General features: G+C 31.3%; 2 pseudogenes; both read right to left on the bottom strand.

Annotated features, from left to right (window-relative positions):
• The window catches only part of LOC120150770, a 19,190-nt pseudogene extending 7,737 nt beyond the window's left edge, over positions 1–11,453 (bottom strand).
• LOC120150887 overlaps positions 1–15,430 on the bottom strand; it is a 20,621-nt pseudogene extending 5,191 nt beyond the window's left edge.

Here is a 15,430-nt window from a genome sequence, read left to right as displayed (position 1 = left end):
ACATGAAGGTACAAGATTGAAAGAATGGTGTGAAGATATGACTGTTCCAATCATTCTAGCTTTCTCCCAATACTAGAGAACTTAGAGAGTTTTCTTGAGAGTTGTTTTCTCCTTTTTATCAAGAGAGAATTATCATTGTTTTCTTCTTGTTAGATCGAGAGAAGTTGTAATTCCTATTTTCTCATAGTGAAATTCTTCTACCGTTGCCCGTGGTTTTTACCCTATATTATCAGTTACGATTTTGCTCTATTCGATAGCTGTATTCCGCAGCAAAGGATGTAACACCCCTGACCCGTATCCGACCCGAATATGAATCTGATATGTCATATCAACTTTTAAAACCTTTACTTGTGCAAAGTAATAAAACTTTCCTAAAAAAAACTTCATATTATTTCAAAATAAAAGGATACAAAACTTATCAGAGCATATACAATTCAAATCGTTTATCTTATATGCCAACTATATTTCATATAACAAATACATAACAGACTTTTCTGATCTGATATTTGGAAAGGAGAAGTTGACTTGACTTGCTCCTCTTTGCTCCTCAATCTTCTCGCAACCTACGTGTGAAACACTCACAATATAAGTCTATGACATAGTGAGGCATATAACACTTATAATATAAATTCTGACTCCTAACAATGCAGGAACATTCATAAAATAATATCATACAACTTATATAATATTTCATATAAAGAAATACATACATACACATATATCATCATTTACATTTTAGCATCATTTAATATCATCATATCATATATTATCATATACTATTTCATGTTCCCATAATCATTTATATCTACACCACTTAAATTATATTACATTCTCATGTTATCATCTAAATCATTGTATCTACATAATTCCTGATCCTATAATTTCTATCACAAGTCACATATCTTATTTCTTATTTTTATATGTTCTTATTTATCATATAACCCATATATTTTCATAACATATTTTTATCTAATTCATATTATCTTTTCATATGATTTCCTAGATCTTTGTACTATATTTTATATCACCTAATAATTTAACAAGTCTTCGATACTAATTTCATTTAAACATAGAGACCTTTCTATACAGCTTATCCAAGATATTCTTATACTTATTTATGTATATGTTTCCTAGTTGATATACTATTCATTTTATCTAAATTCTCATTTTCTCATATAATTATTTTAAATTAATTCACCTACAAAGTATATTCCTATAGTACAATCATAATTATTGTTCTATTCATACAATCATATAGTTAACCACCTCATTACCTATACATATACCTATAGATCTCATAATATTTCTTATGTAATCACGTATACCATATCATACAAACATATTTTCACATAGATAATATAACATATGCAATACATGTAATTTACAAACTCATATCCAAATAATCACCCACATATAATCTTACCAAGTTTATTTATATTATCTCTTATTTAGACCATGCATATTTGTGAGAACCTAAGGTATGTGAGTACTTTGAAGTTGTGCACCTATATTGTCACCACAACTCGTATAAAGATACACTCAGCGGCATGTGAAATTTGTCCTCAATGACCTATGTATGTCCTGAAGGACCTATGTATATGTCTTGAAGGACCTATGAAACCCTCGACTCTTGGCATGCGAACTATACCTCTAGCTCTCATTTCACATAACATGGGCATTCTCTTTTATATCATTTCCCATATTCATATAATCATATAGTTCACTTTCACATGTTTCTTATCTCTTGTGATCATATAATCACATAACTTTGTATCATATTCCACATATTCATATCACATAGCTCATATCACTTTGCATGGTTTCACATAAACATATATATCATATCTTGTTCACATATATTTCCCATATAACCCATATCATATGATTCATATCTTATTCTTAGATCATCATGTATATCATCTATGCTCATTCACTTAATCTCTTATGTTCATATATCACATATTCATATCATTCATTATGTCAATATCATATAACTTATGTAAACATATATATATATATATATATATATATAATATATATATATATATATATATATATATATATATATATATATATATATATATATATATATATATATATATATATATATATATATATATATATATATATATCACTTATACCAGTTCCTATATCTTATCACACTAACATATATTTATACAAATTATGTCACGCATACAATAACATATAACTCATACACTCATAACAAACACATGCTCATGTTCATGAATTCATACATAATACTATAGGAAATAGACTTGTCGCAAGTCTTATTTCCATTAAATATCATACACTATCTAATATGCACTCACCTTAGCCTTGCTTGATTCTAGCACTTTCTCTCTATCGACCGTTTCTGAATCTTTGATTGTTCCGAAACAAGGTTAAGTTCAATATCTATATAATCATACATTGCTACATATTAGTATTCCACATGACATATTCTAATTTTTCATTTCCTACACTAAAGGAAAGGCTAATTTCATTTCTTGTTTAACGTAGGTATCGATACACTATAGGGTATCGGTACATCCCTTAACTGGTGTATTGATACACTCCCTAGGTATCGATACCAAAATTACATTAGATATTTTTCTTTTCAAGGGGGTATCATACACTTTTTAGGATATCGATACCCTTTGAATATCTTCTTGAATTTTGCTCTTGAGGTATACGTATCTGTTGAATGGGTACCGAAACCCCTAGCCCAAAAAATCACATTTGAGCACAAAAATCACTTCATTCTAGCTCAATTTTGTTATATTCAACCCTTTTCATATCTTTAACTTACATACACCTATTTAAACTAATTAATACCCATTCAATACCTCTTTAACTTAAAAATCCAATCCCCCACATAGTATTCAAGAATCATACTCAAATTTCAACATGTTCTAAATTCAATTCTATCACTTCATATCTCTTAATTAGGTTGATGACAAGTCAAAATTGGCTTCCAACTCTACTTATCAACTCTATTCCAAGTTTTCATTCAAAAACTCCAAATCTTTAATTTCTCCTAACTCCTAAATCTTTTAATTTAAAGATACCTTAAGCTTTCTTTAAGCTTAAATATAATCTAATAATCATAACCAAATCAAAAATTCAACAAGAAATTAACCATATGGAAAACTTACCTTTGCTTGGAGCTCATGACCACGATGGAGAAGAAGAGAACTCTGGAAACTGGAACCTTGTCTCCTCTTCACTTCCACGTGGGTCACTCCCTTAAAAAGGGGAAATAAAAATCTTTCTTTTCCAATTGACCATTTTACCCTTTACTTTATTTAAAAATTACAAACAACTCTTCACAAAAAAATTATAAATAAGTTCTTGAACTTTTCAATCTTTTAAAATCATACCTCAAAGTTTCAAAACTTCTAATTTAGTCAATAACCCTGATTTTGAGATCTTACAAATATCCCCTCCTTTTAAGAAAATTCATCCTCAAATTTTAATTGTACATATCGATATAAACATTATCTGCATATACCTTCAAATTTGCCCATATTACTTGCACTACTTTAATCTTTCGCAGTTACGCTTAATAACTTGCCTTTAATTCCCAAGGAACTGAATCTAATTCTTGTCTTCTCACTCCTTCGATTCTACACTTTCCTTTGACATTTATAAAATCCATATAAAGTTACTCATCATGTAGATAGTAACATCAATTCTTATCACTCAAAATCATAAATCAATTAATTTCCCCATTAATCTCTAATTACCTTATAATAATAACCAAACTTTTATTTCATCATCATTTGACTGTCTCTAAACTTTCTTAATACGTATAACTAAATTTTTATTTCTATGACAACGTCCATTTGACCGGGAAACACAACCTTAAATCTTTATCGGATATAATTAAACATATACTTTATGAAATCAAACAATCTTCTCACCTCAACCTGCATATTTTTCTTACTTATATATCGAACTGATAACCTACACTTCCATATAACCTTTATTATATTTGATCCTTTAAACTCTATCCTTTCATTAAATTTTCCTTATCCCTTTACTCTTCCACAATTAAGATCTCCTTGTAACATAGAGCATATCTTTTCTTCAGGCTCTCATAATCTTTTCATATCACTTATATATATTCTTGATTATCAATCTTTATTACATCTTCATAACTCTTATAATACATATGAATTGCCCAAAATCTTATTCTTATACAAATTCCTTATCTTATTTTACATACTCAGAATACACTACCAAATCCAAATCCACATCATACTTGATTAACTCAGTCTCATATCTTTTCTAAATCTTGCAACTCTATCACCTTTAATATTACAGCTAATCAATAGCAACTGCTCCATCTAGGGAACAAGCCCTAATCAACCAATTATCTACATCTTTTCCAATTGAAATTATCCCAACAATAGTTTACTTAACTTATCAAATCCACATTTATTTTCATACACCATGTAGTTTCCGTTATTCAAACTCAACATTCTAACTTCCTTTGTCTTATAAACTGAACACCGATATACTCATTCTTAAACTATTATTATCAATCCTTAGCTTCCCTCAAACATACGAATCATTATCTCCTTCACTACATCACATTTACATAATCGAGATACACAACTATATCCATATTCGTTCGTATTTGGTTAACTTATCCTGACAATATCTTCAAATTTTTTAACTTCACAACACTTTTCATCACATATCCTTATTAACCAGTATCAACTCTTTCAATTTAGGATACAAACCCTTATCAAATCCACACTCTTACCTATACAATACTATTCCCTTGTTTCAAACTCATAAACTCTTGTTTCATTTATCTTATACACTTGTCACTGATGCACTTATTCTAGAACTCTTCTACAAATTCTAACCACATCATTTGATCCTTTAACGTTCTTATAGTAACACTCGTCCACCATATTTTATCTTATCCGCATAATAACGAAACTACTCACTATTACTTTTCTGATTCGAAACAGTAGACACCTTCTAACGTCATTCTAACATGATTTCAGGTTCTTGAAATCAACCTTTAATCTTACGAGTCAATTCCTGAAGTATTCGCTCTTCATCCTGCTTGGCCAGGGCAGGTGAATTACTACCACCATCAGATTTATCGCCTCACGATTCACTTTGACCATTATATTCTCATAACTATCTCATACTAATCTTATTCTATTAGCAAGACAACATACTCCTTACACTATCATATTAGAAATTTTTTTCACAATGTATTGGCATGTACACATTTTAAAACTCTTTTACCTTCGATTTAAGTCTATAATCGGTTAAACCTTAGCTCTGATACCATTAAATGTAACACCCCGACCCGTATCCAACCCGAATATGAATTTGATGTGTCACATCAACTGTTGAGTTAATCGATCGACGAATCGGCCAAGAGGGGGTGAATTGGAAATAAAAATTTTGATGGAAGCTTTTACAGAAAATTGAAAATATTTACACAGCGATTTAAAGTGGTTCGACTTTCTCAACCAAAGTCTACGTCCACTACCTTAGCTATTCACACTAAGGATTTTCCAACAAAATCTCTAATTTGGTCTTTCTTTTGAGGACAAAGAGTAACCTTACAACTCCCTCAAGAATTATACCCCAAATTCTTGAGAACGCTCTTTCCCAAAACGAAATATACAAATTTGCAAACTTACAGAAAAACCTCACAAGACAATATGTTTGCACAATTCTATAACAAAGAAAAAACACTCAAGAATGAATACAATTGAGCAAAAATGGTGTTCTTGAAAGAAAAATGAATATTGAATGAAAATAGGCTTGAAAATGCTCAAACGATAAGTTCAAGGCTTTTTCTTTGATTCTCTAGCTTCTCTTCTTAATTCATGTTGATCAATGGCTCTTAAACTTGTTTAAATACACCTTGGATCACTTGTGAACGTTGGGGATCATTGGTGAAGTCAATATAGTCGTTATTGAGTAATTATCATTTAAAAAACTGGTGGGAGCATGGGTACATCGGTACATTCTCAATGGTGCATCGGTACACTATGTGTAAAATTCAAATATTTCGACCGTTATAAGACCTAGTGCATCAGTACACTAATTACATTCGATGTTTTAAAAGAGCCAGGAGTGCATCGATGCATGGTCTATGCATCGGTACATAAAATGCATTTGATGTTTCAATAAAATCAAGAGTGCATCAATGCATGGTTATGCATCTGTACACAAAATGAGTTTGAATTAGGGTGTGCATCGATACATCAAGGAGTGCATCGGTACATCCCTTTATAAACTTATTTTTGGCTCGATTTTGGTTCGAAATACTTTGTAAAAAAATGTTTCAAAAATATTTTAAGTTTAAAACACAATTTTACACTTTAGTAAGGTTTGAAATTTACCTTTGAAAAACTTGGAGTAATATTTGTGATATTCAAATAATTTAATCGAATATACTTTAAAAAATCTTAAAATTCAATAACACTTAATTTGTTATATCGAAACATCAAAATGTTTTCAACAATCTCCCCTTTTTTGTTATAACAAAACATTTAAGAAATTTTAAGATTTTCTTTGAAAATCATTTTTGAAATCAATTTTTGAAAATTACTCCCCCTTGCTATATTCTCCCCCTTTTTGTTAAATCAAAAAGACTCTGAAACGTTTTTGAACAAGGTTTTTGAAAATTTAGCCAATTAAAATTTAGATAAAGCTTAAGCTGCTAAGATCACAATCAAGAGAAATATTAGCCATTAGTTTCATAAATCAATATTCATAAATAATATGCAATAGTAAATTGGTCATATTTCAACTAATATGTAAATGATGCAAAAACTAATAATCGTTAAGCTCAAATTTAAAAATGCAACCAAACCAAATATATAAATATAAGCATTTAAGTCCAAACATCCATATCAAATTCAAACATTCAAACATCCAAAACATAAATCCAAAAATATCCAAAATGTTTTAACAATAAATCCTAAGTTCAATCCAAGAAAACAAAAGCAAGAAAAAGATCTAATCATTCATCGGTGGATCAGGAGGAGATAAATGTGCCCATATATTGGCCACATCATGAGTAAGTGCGTCGACCCTCTCATCTATAGCATTGAAACGATGATTCATCAATTCATTGTTAGTAGTTAAATACAACTCGATGTAAGCAAACCTCATGTCAAGATTCTCCATAAACGATCAGAAATATGGAGGCATCTTACTTTCTTGCTGTGCCGGCTCATCCTCAGGTACGTGTTCGTCGATATCTTGAAATAGCTCTTGAAGTTCTGGATCATCGTTCGCTGCCGGTGCCGGAGGAGCTCGTGAAGAGCTAGCTCCCGATGTTTTCTCAGTGGATCGAACCCATTTGTCCTTTTTCTTCTTCCATCCCGATTTCTTTAAGAATGTGAGATTTATTTGGTTCTAGATAGGGATAAGAATATCAAGAAAAACCTTAAGCCTGAGTTTGATAAACATATTGCTAAAGAGATAACTGTAAACTAAAGTTTCGATATTTTTGGATGGGACAACATTTATGGTATCTACTAATTCACCGAAAATGATCTGTGACAAATTTATTTTCTTGTTATGTTGGATACAATGTATCCACCATAAATCTAAGACTCTAAGGGAGGAGTACCTACCTCCGGATGGTCTAAACCACCAAGAGATTATCAAGTGAAGGAATCGCTCGTGATGAGTTCTTAAGGTACTTACACTATTCTTAGCTTTATAGGGTGTAGCCACAATCTCTCTTTCATTATCTAGACCAGTGTTATCTAACCCAAAAGAATTAGTGATTGTGTCGGAGTTGATATAAATGAATTCACCTAAGAGATAGGATCGAATTCCTATGGTTTTAGTTCGACCCTCATTTTGAACACAAACTGCATTAGAATAGAAAATGCGGACCAATTGGTGATAAACAATGGGATGGAGCTCAAACAGTTTATCAAATTTCCAAGAACAGAGGGTAGGAAAATATTCGAAATTTATATAGACCATTGCTTGGATAGAGGGGATACGTTCTTCCCGGATTTTGTATGACTGAAATGAATTAACAAACCTATGGTAGAGATCTTCTCTACAAAGACCAGGTTGGTTAAAGCAATAATTAAGAATAGTCAATTCAGGAGCGTTTGGGTTTGGATTTTGAGGTGGAGGTGGAATAGGAGGTGGTTTTGAGTTGAACGACTCGATGAAGACCTAGGGCGTGTAGGATTAAACATAGTTAAAGATCAGAATGGGTAAGGTAACCTGCAAATTTGAAACACATGTATGCAATATAATAAATCCCAAAACTCAATAAGAGTTTGCAATATTCAAGGTTCTCTAAATCGAATCCTAAAGGGCAATGTTTAAAAATTATTTTTGAAAACAATGTTTGAATAACAATATGTAATTTTCAAAACAACATAATTAAATCAAAAACATCAAATTTTAAAATCAAAGCAATAATTTTCGAAATTTTTTAATTTATTTCCAAAATTCCAAAAAAAATTGAAAAATTGTGTGTTTTTTTATGAAATTAGTTGTAAAATCTAGTTTAGAAACATCATATAATCAATTCCCGATATAAAGTTCAACCTAGAACTAATTGAATCTAGTTCTAAGTTTAAAAATCAATAAAACATAGGTTTTTTTGAAATATTACCTTGAAAATTCGGATTGTATGAGAATGTGATGTTGTTTGCACGAATTTATTGATAGTAGCAGGTTTAGGAGTTGAAAAATGAGTAGATTCCGACTTGATTTTGTTGATTTAAGCAAGAATGGAGATTTAGGGTTGAGATAAGGCGTACGGCGTGAGATGTTATGTTTTAGGGGTTTTGTTAAAAATGAAGATATTAGGGATTTTAAGCCAAAACCTGACTAGTGTATCGATACACAACAGAGTATATCGATGCACATTCAAGGCATGCATCGGTGCACCTTTATAGTGTGTCGATGCATATTCAAGGGATGCATCGGTACACTTTCATAGTGTATCTATGCACATTGCACAAAAATGTTAAAATCCATTTTAAGCACTTAAAAATGCTAAATTAATTAGCTCTAGTGGCATTGGCAACTCAAAGATCGAAAATTAACAATATTCAATCAAATAAAATTATCCTTAAATTTTATTTGAACATACAATTAATTTTCACTAAAGATCATAAACTCCCCCTAACTATTAGCAAAGAATGCAATCAAAAATATTATTTTTATAAGCAATTTTCAATTCTAGTTTAAAAGTGCTAAAATTATTTTAAACACTAAGTCAAGGTAGGTTGGTCAAACCTAATTCTCTCCTAAGTGTCTGAAATCTTTCTTTATCTAAAGGTTTTGTAAAAGTATCCGCTAATTGATGCAAAGTATCAACATATTCTAGAACTATATCTCCTTTTGTGACATGATCTCTAATGAAATGATGTCTAATTTCAATGTGCTTAGTTCTAGAGTGTTGGATGGGATTTTTAGTGAGACAAATAGCACTAGTTTTTCACACTTGATAGGTATAGTACTAACTTCAATTCCATAATATAAAAGTTATTGTTTCATCCATAAAACTTGTGCACAACAGCTATTGGTTGAAATGTATTCCGTTTCAGTGGTAGATAATGCAACACAATTTTGTTTCTTTGAAAATCATGAAATCAACATATTTCCTAGGAATTGGCAAGTACTAGAGGTTCTTTTCCTATCTATTTTGCATCATCAATAATCCGCATCAGAGAATGCATGCAAGCTAAAGCTAGAGTCTCTAGGATACCAAAGTCCTAAACTAGGAGTATCCTTAAGGTATATAAAGATTCTCTTAACGGCTAGTAAATGTGATTCCTTAGGGCATGATTGAAATCTAGCACTTAAGCAAACACTAAACATAATGTACGGTCTACTTGTGATTAGATAAAGCAAAAAGCCAATCATTGACCTATATAATTTAACATCCACGCATTTACCTTCTTCATCTTTGTCAAGCTTTGTTGATGAGCTCATTGGAGTGGTATGAGGTTTCCCATTTTCCAATCCAAATTTCTTGAGTATATCCTTGATGTATTTTGCTTGATTGATGAAGATGCCATCTTTTCTTTACTTGATTTGGAGTCCCAAGAAAAATGAAAGCTCCCCCATCATGCTCGTCTCTAATTTACTCTGCATTAGCTTAGAAAATTCTTGGCAAAAAACATTATTAGTAGAACCAAATTTTATATCATCAACATAAATTTGAAATACTAATAAATCTTTACATTTATGATTTAAAAACAATGTAATATCAACCTTCCCTTTTGAAAAACTTTTTTCAATTAAAAAGTTTGACAATCTTTCATACCAAGCTCTAGGAGCTTGTTTTAAACCATAAAGTGCTTTTTTCAGTTTAAAAACATGATCTGAAAATTTTAAATCTTCAAAACCAGGAGGTTGTTCCACATACACTTCTTCTTTTATAAAACCATTTAAAAATGCACTTTTAACAACCGTTTGATATAATTTAAATTCATGAAAACATGCAAATGCTAATAACATTCTTATTGCTTCCATCCTAGCTACGGGAGCGTATGTTTCATCATAGTCTATGCCCTCTTCTTGAGTATAGCCTTGAGTAACAAGTCTAGCCTTGTTTCTCACTATATTACCACTTTCATCAAGCTTATTCCTAAATACACATCTAGTACCTACAGTAGATTTATTACTAGGCCTTTCAACTAGTGTCCATCTTTACTTCTCTCAAATTGATTTAACTCTTCTTGCATAGCCATAATCTAATGTTCATCATCTAATGCTTCTTTAATATTATTAGGCTCTATGTATGAAATAAAAGCAACATAATTACAAATATTTCTAAGAGAAGATCAAGTTGTTACCCCTTTGGATGGATCATCTATTATCTCACCATCCTTGACATAGTTGTATTCTCTTGGGTAAGAGACTTCCCTTTCTTCAATGGTTGGATTCTCGAGAGCATTGTGAGTTTCCTCATATTTTTTTCTTCCTTTGATGATGGTTCTCCAACATCATGTCTAACGTCATTTGCTTTTTTAACACCTACGTCATCATCAACACAAGAAAGCCTTTCTCAGAAGGGATTATCATCGAAAACAACATGTATATACTCTTCTTTATCTTCATTTTTATTTTCTCAAATTATCAGTTGCAATTTTGTTTTATCCGATAGCTGTATTTCGTAGCAAAGGATGTAACACCCCCGACCCGTATCTGACCCGAATATGAATCTGATATGTCATATCAACTTTCAAAACCTTTACTTGTGCAAAGTAATGAAAATTTCCTTAAAAACTTCATATCATTTCAAAATAAAAGGCTACAAAACTTAGCAGAGCATATACAATTCAAATCGTTTATCTTACATGTCAACTACATTTCATATAATAAATACATAACAGACTTTTCTGATCTAATATTTGAAAAGGAGAAGCTGACATGTCTTGCTCCTCTTTGCTCCTCAATCTTCTCTCAACCTACGAGTGAAACACTCACACGCTAAGTCTATGACTTAGTGAGGCATATAACACTTATAATATAAATTCTGACTCCTAAAAATGCAGGAATATTCATAAAATAATATCATACAACTCATATAATATTTCATATAAATAAATACATACATACATACATACACATATATCATCATTTACATTTTAGCATCATTTAATATCATCATATCATATATTATCATATACTATTTCATGTTCCCATAATCATTTATATGTACACCACTTAAATTATATTACATTCTCTTGTTATCATCTAAATCATTCTATCTATATAATTCCTGATCCTATAATTTCTATCACAAGTCACATATCTTATTTCTTATTTTTATATGTTCTTATTTATCATATAACCCATATATTTTCATTGCATATTTTTATCTAATTCATATCATCTTTTCATATGATTTCCTAGATCCTTGAACTATATTTTATATTACCTAATAATTTAACATGTCTTCGATCCTAGTTTCATTTAAACATATAGACCTTTCTATACAGCTTATCCAAGATATTCTTATACTTATTTTTGTATATGTTTCCTAGTTGATATACTATTCATTTTATCTAAATTCTCATTTTCTCATATAATTATTTTAAATTAATTCCCCTACAAAGTATATTCCTATAGTACAATCATAATTATTGTTCTATTCGTACAATCATATAGTTAACCACCTCATTACCTATACATATACCTATAGATCTCACAATATTTCTTATGTAATCACTTATACCATATCATACAAACATATTTTCACATAGATAATATAACATATGCAATACATGTAATTTACAAACTCATATCCAAATAATCACCCACATATAATCTTGCCAAGTTTATTTATATTATCTCTAATTTAGCCCATGCATATTTCTGAGAACTTAAGGTATGTGAGTACTTTGAAGTTGTGCACCTATATTGTCACCACAACTCGTATAAAGATCCACTCAGCGGCATGTGAAATTTATCCTCAATGACCTATGTATGTCCTGAAGGACCTATGTATATGTCTTGAAGGACCTATGAAACCCTCGACTCTTGGCATGCGAACTATACCTCTAGCTCTCATTTCACATAACATGGGCATTCTCTTTTATATCATTTCCCATATTCATATAATCATATAGTTCACTTTCACATGTTTCTTATCTCTTGTGATCATATAATCACATAACTTTGTATCATATTCCATATATTCATATCACATAGCTCATATCACTTTGCATGGTTTCACATAAACATATATATCATATCTTGTTCACATATATTTCCCATATAACCCATATCATATGATTCATATATTATTCTTAGAACATCATGTATATCATCTATGCTCATTCACTTAATCTCTTATGTTCATATATCACATATTCATATCATTCATTATGTCAATATCATATAACTTATGTAAACATATATATATATATATATATATATATATATATATATATATATATGTCACTTATATTGGTTCCTATATCTTATCACACTAACATATATTCATACAAATAATGTCACGCATATAATAACATATAACTTATACACTCATAACAAACGCATGCTCATGTTTATGAATTCATGCATACTACTATAGGACATAGACTTGTCGCAAGTCTTATTTCCATTAAATGTCATATACTATCTAATATGCACACACCTTAGCCTTGCTTGATTCTAGCACTTTCTCTCTCTCGATCGTTTCTAATTCTTTAATTGTTCTAGAATAGGGTTAAGTTCAATAACTACATAATCCTACATTGCTACATATCAGTATTCCACATGACATATTCTAATTTTTCATTTCCTATACTAAAGGAAAGGCTAATTTCATTTCTTGTTTAACGTATGTATCGATACACTCTATAGGGTATCGGTACATCCCTTAACTGGTATATCGATACACTCCCTAGGTATCGATACCCAAATTACATTCAATATTTTTCATTTCAAGGGGGGTATTGATACACTCCTTAGGGTATCGGTACCCTTTGAATATCTTCCTGAATTTGCTCTTGAGGTATCGGTACCTGTTGAATGGGTACCGATACCCCTAGCCCAGAAAATCACATTTGAGCACGAAAATCACTTCATTCTAGCTCAATTGTGTTATATTCAATCCCTTTCATATCCTTAACTTACTTACACATACTTAAACTAATTAATCTCCATTCAATACCTCTTTAACTTAAAAATCCAATCCCCCACATAACATTCAAGAATCGTACTCAAATTTTAACATGATCTAGATTAAATTCTATCACTTCATATCTCTTAATTAGGTTGATGACAAGTCAAATTTGGCTTCCAATTCTACTTATCAACTCTATTCCAAGTTTTCATTCAAAAACTCCAAATCTTTAATCTCTCCTAACTCCTAACTCCTTAATCTTTTGATTTAAAGTTACCTTTAGCTTTCTTTAAGCTTAAATATAATCTAATAATCATAACCAAATAAACAAGAAATTAACCATTTGGAAAACTTACCTTTGCTTGGAGCTCATGGCCACGATGGAGAAGAAGAGAACTCTGGAAACTGAAACCTTGTCTCCTCTTCACTTCCACGTGGGTCACTCCCTTAAAAGGGGGAAATAAAAATCTTTCTTTGCCAATTGACCATTTTACACTTTACTTCATTTAAAAATTACCAACAACTCTTCACAAAATATTTTCAAATAAGTCCATGAACTTTTCAATCTTTTAAAATCATACCTCAAAGTTTCAAAATTTTCAATTTAGTCACTAACCTTGATTTTGGGATATTACAAAGGATGCCACCAATGTTTCTCATATTCATTGCAAATGATATATCAATCGGGCCAGCAGCCATAACCACAAGCACCACTTTTCCTTTTGCTTCTTTAGCAACATCAGTCACCAACTTCTCTTGATATCCAGGCAATGTCAAGTTTACTCGATCGAGCCCCTCAGCCTCGATCGATTGATCCAATCCCTCAAATAGCACCACATCATCGGAATTTTCTGTAGGCTTAATAAGTGTATTGCTACTGCATTTCACATCACTACACCCTGCCTGATACATAACCGTTGATACATACTTTTGCAGCCCCTGTAAAGGGCTAGTGTACCGGCAAGGTATACCGGCATAGTTACTTATCATAACCTTTGTGGCATTAGCATTTGGTCTGATGACGGCTAAACTTTTTGTGACGGCTTTAGACAGAGGAAGATCTCCGTTGTTGTCGAGTAAAACTATCCCCTGCTTGGCAGCATCAAGGGCTAACCGCTGATGATCATTTGTGCATACATAGGACGGACCAAGGTCACCAAATGAAAGCTGTTTTGGGTTTCCATCGAAGAAACTGATCCTCATAAGAACTATATAGTTATAAATTAAAGCCTGGTCAACAAAAGATTCATCTACTTTCTTCCATTTGACTGCATTCACTGTGTATTTCCCCAAATAATCCCCATAATTCATGTTTAAACCTGCTTTCAAAGCAAGGGCCACTGCATCTTCAGGTGTAGCAGTGTAATGGATGGCATTATAATAAACCTCAACTGAGTCACAGTCTGAAACAATGTATTTTCCAAAAACGAAGCAAAAATTTCGATTGCCGAAAACCGAAAATGATCGGTTTTTTCGAGTATGAACAAATAAAAATATACCCATCAAGACCCCATTGGCCTCTAACTATTCCTTTAAGAAGGTCTGGATCAGCACAAGTAGGGATTCCATTTACCCTATTGTATGAGAACATCACATTGCTCACGTGTCCTTCCTGCACACAACTCTTAAATGGTCGTATCTTTTTTGGGGATCAAATTCAGTCATCAGTCCCTGCATTATGCACAAACTATAGTTTTAGTTCCTATATTCTGATTTCATCAATTTCAGCTCTTTCAGATTTCAAATTTTAATGATGTAACGTCTTATAGTCAGGGATCATTTTTCCATTACCATTGCAATTTTCTTTCCGACCCGACCCAT

This window comes from Hibiscus syriacus, unplaced genomic scaffold (assembly GCF_006381635.1).
Source record: "Hibiscus syriacus cultivar Baekdansim isolate YM2019G1 unplaced genomic scaffold, ASM638163v2 tig00111027_pilon, whole genome shotgun sequence".
NCBI lineage: Eukaryota > Viridiplantae > Streptophyta > Magnoliopsida > Malvales > Malvaceae > Hibiscus > Hibiscus syriacus.
The sequence above is the reverse complement of the archived record's forward strand: the minus strand, read 5'-3'. Positions and strand labels throughout refer to the sequence as shown.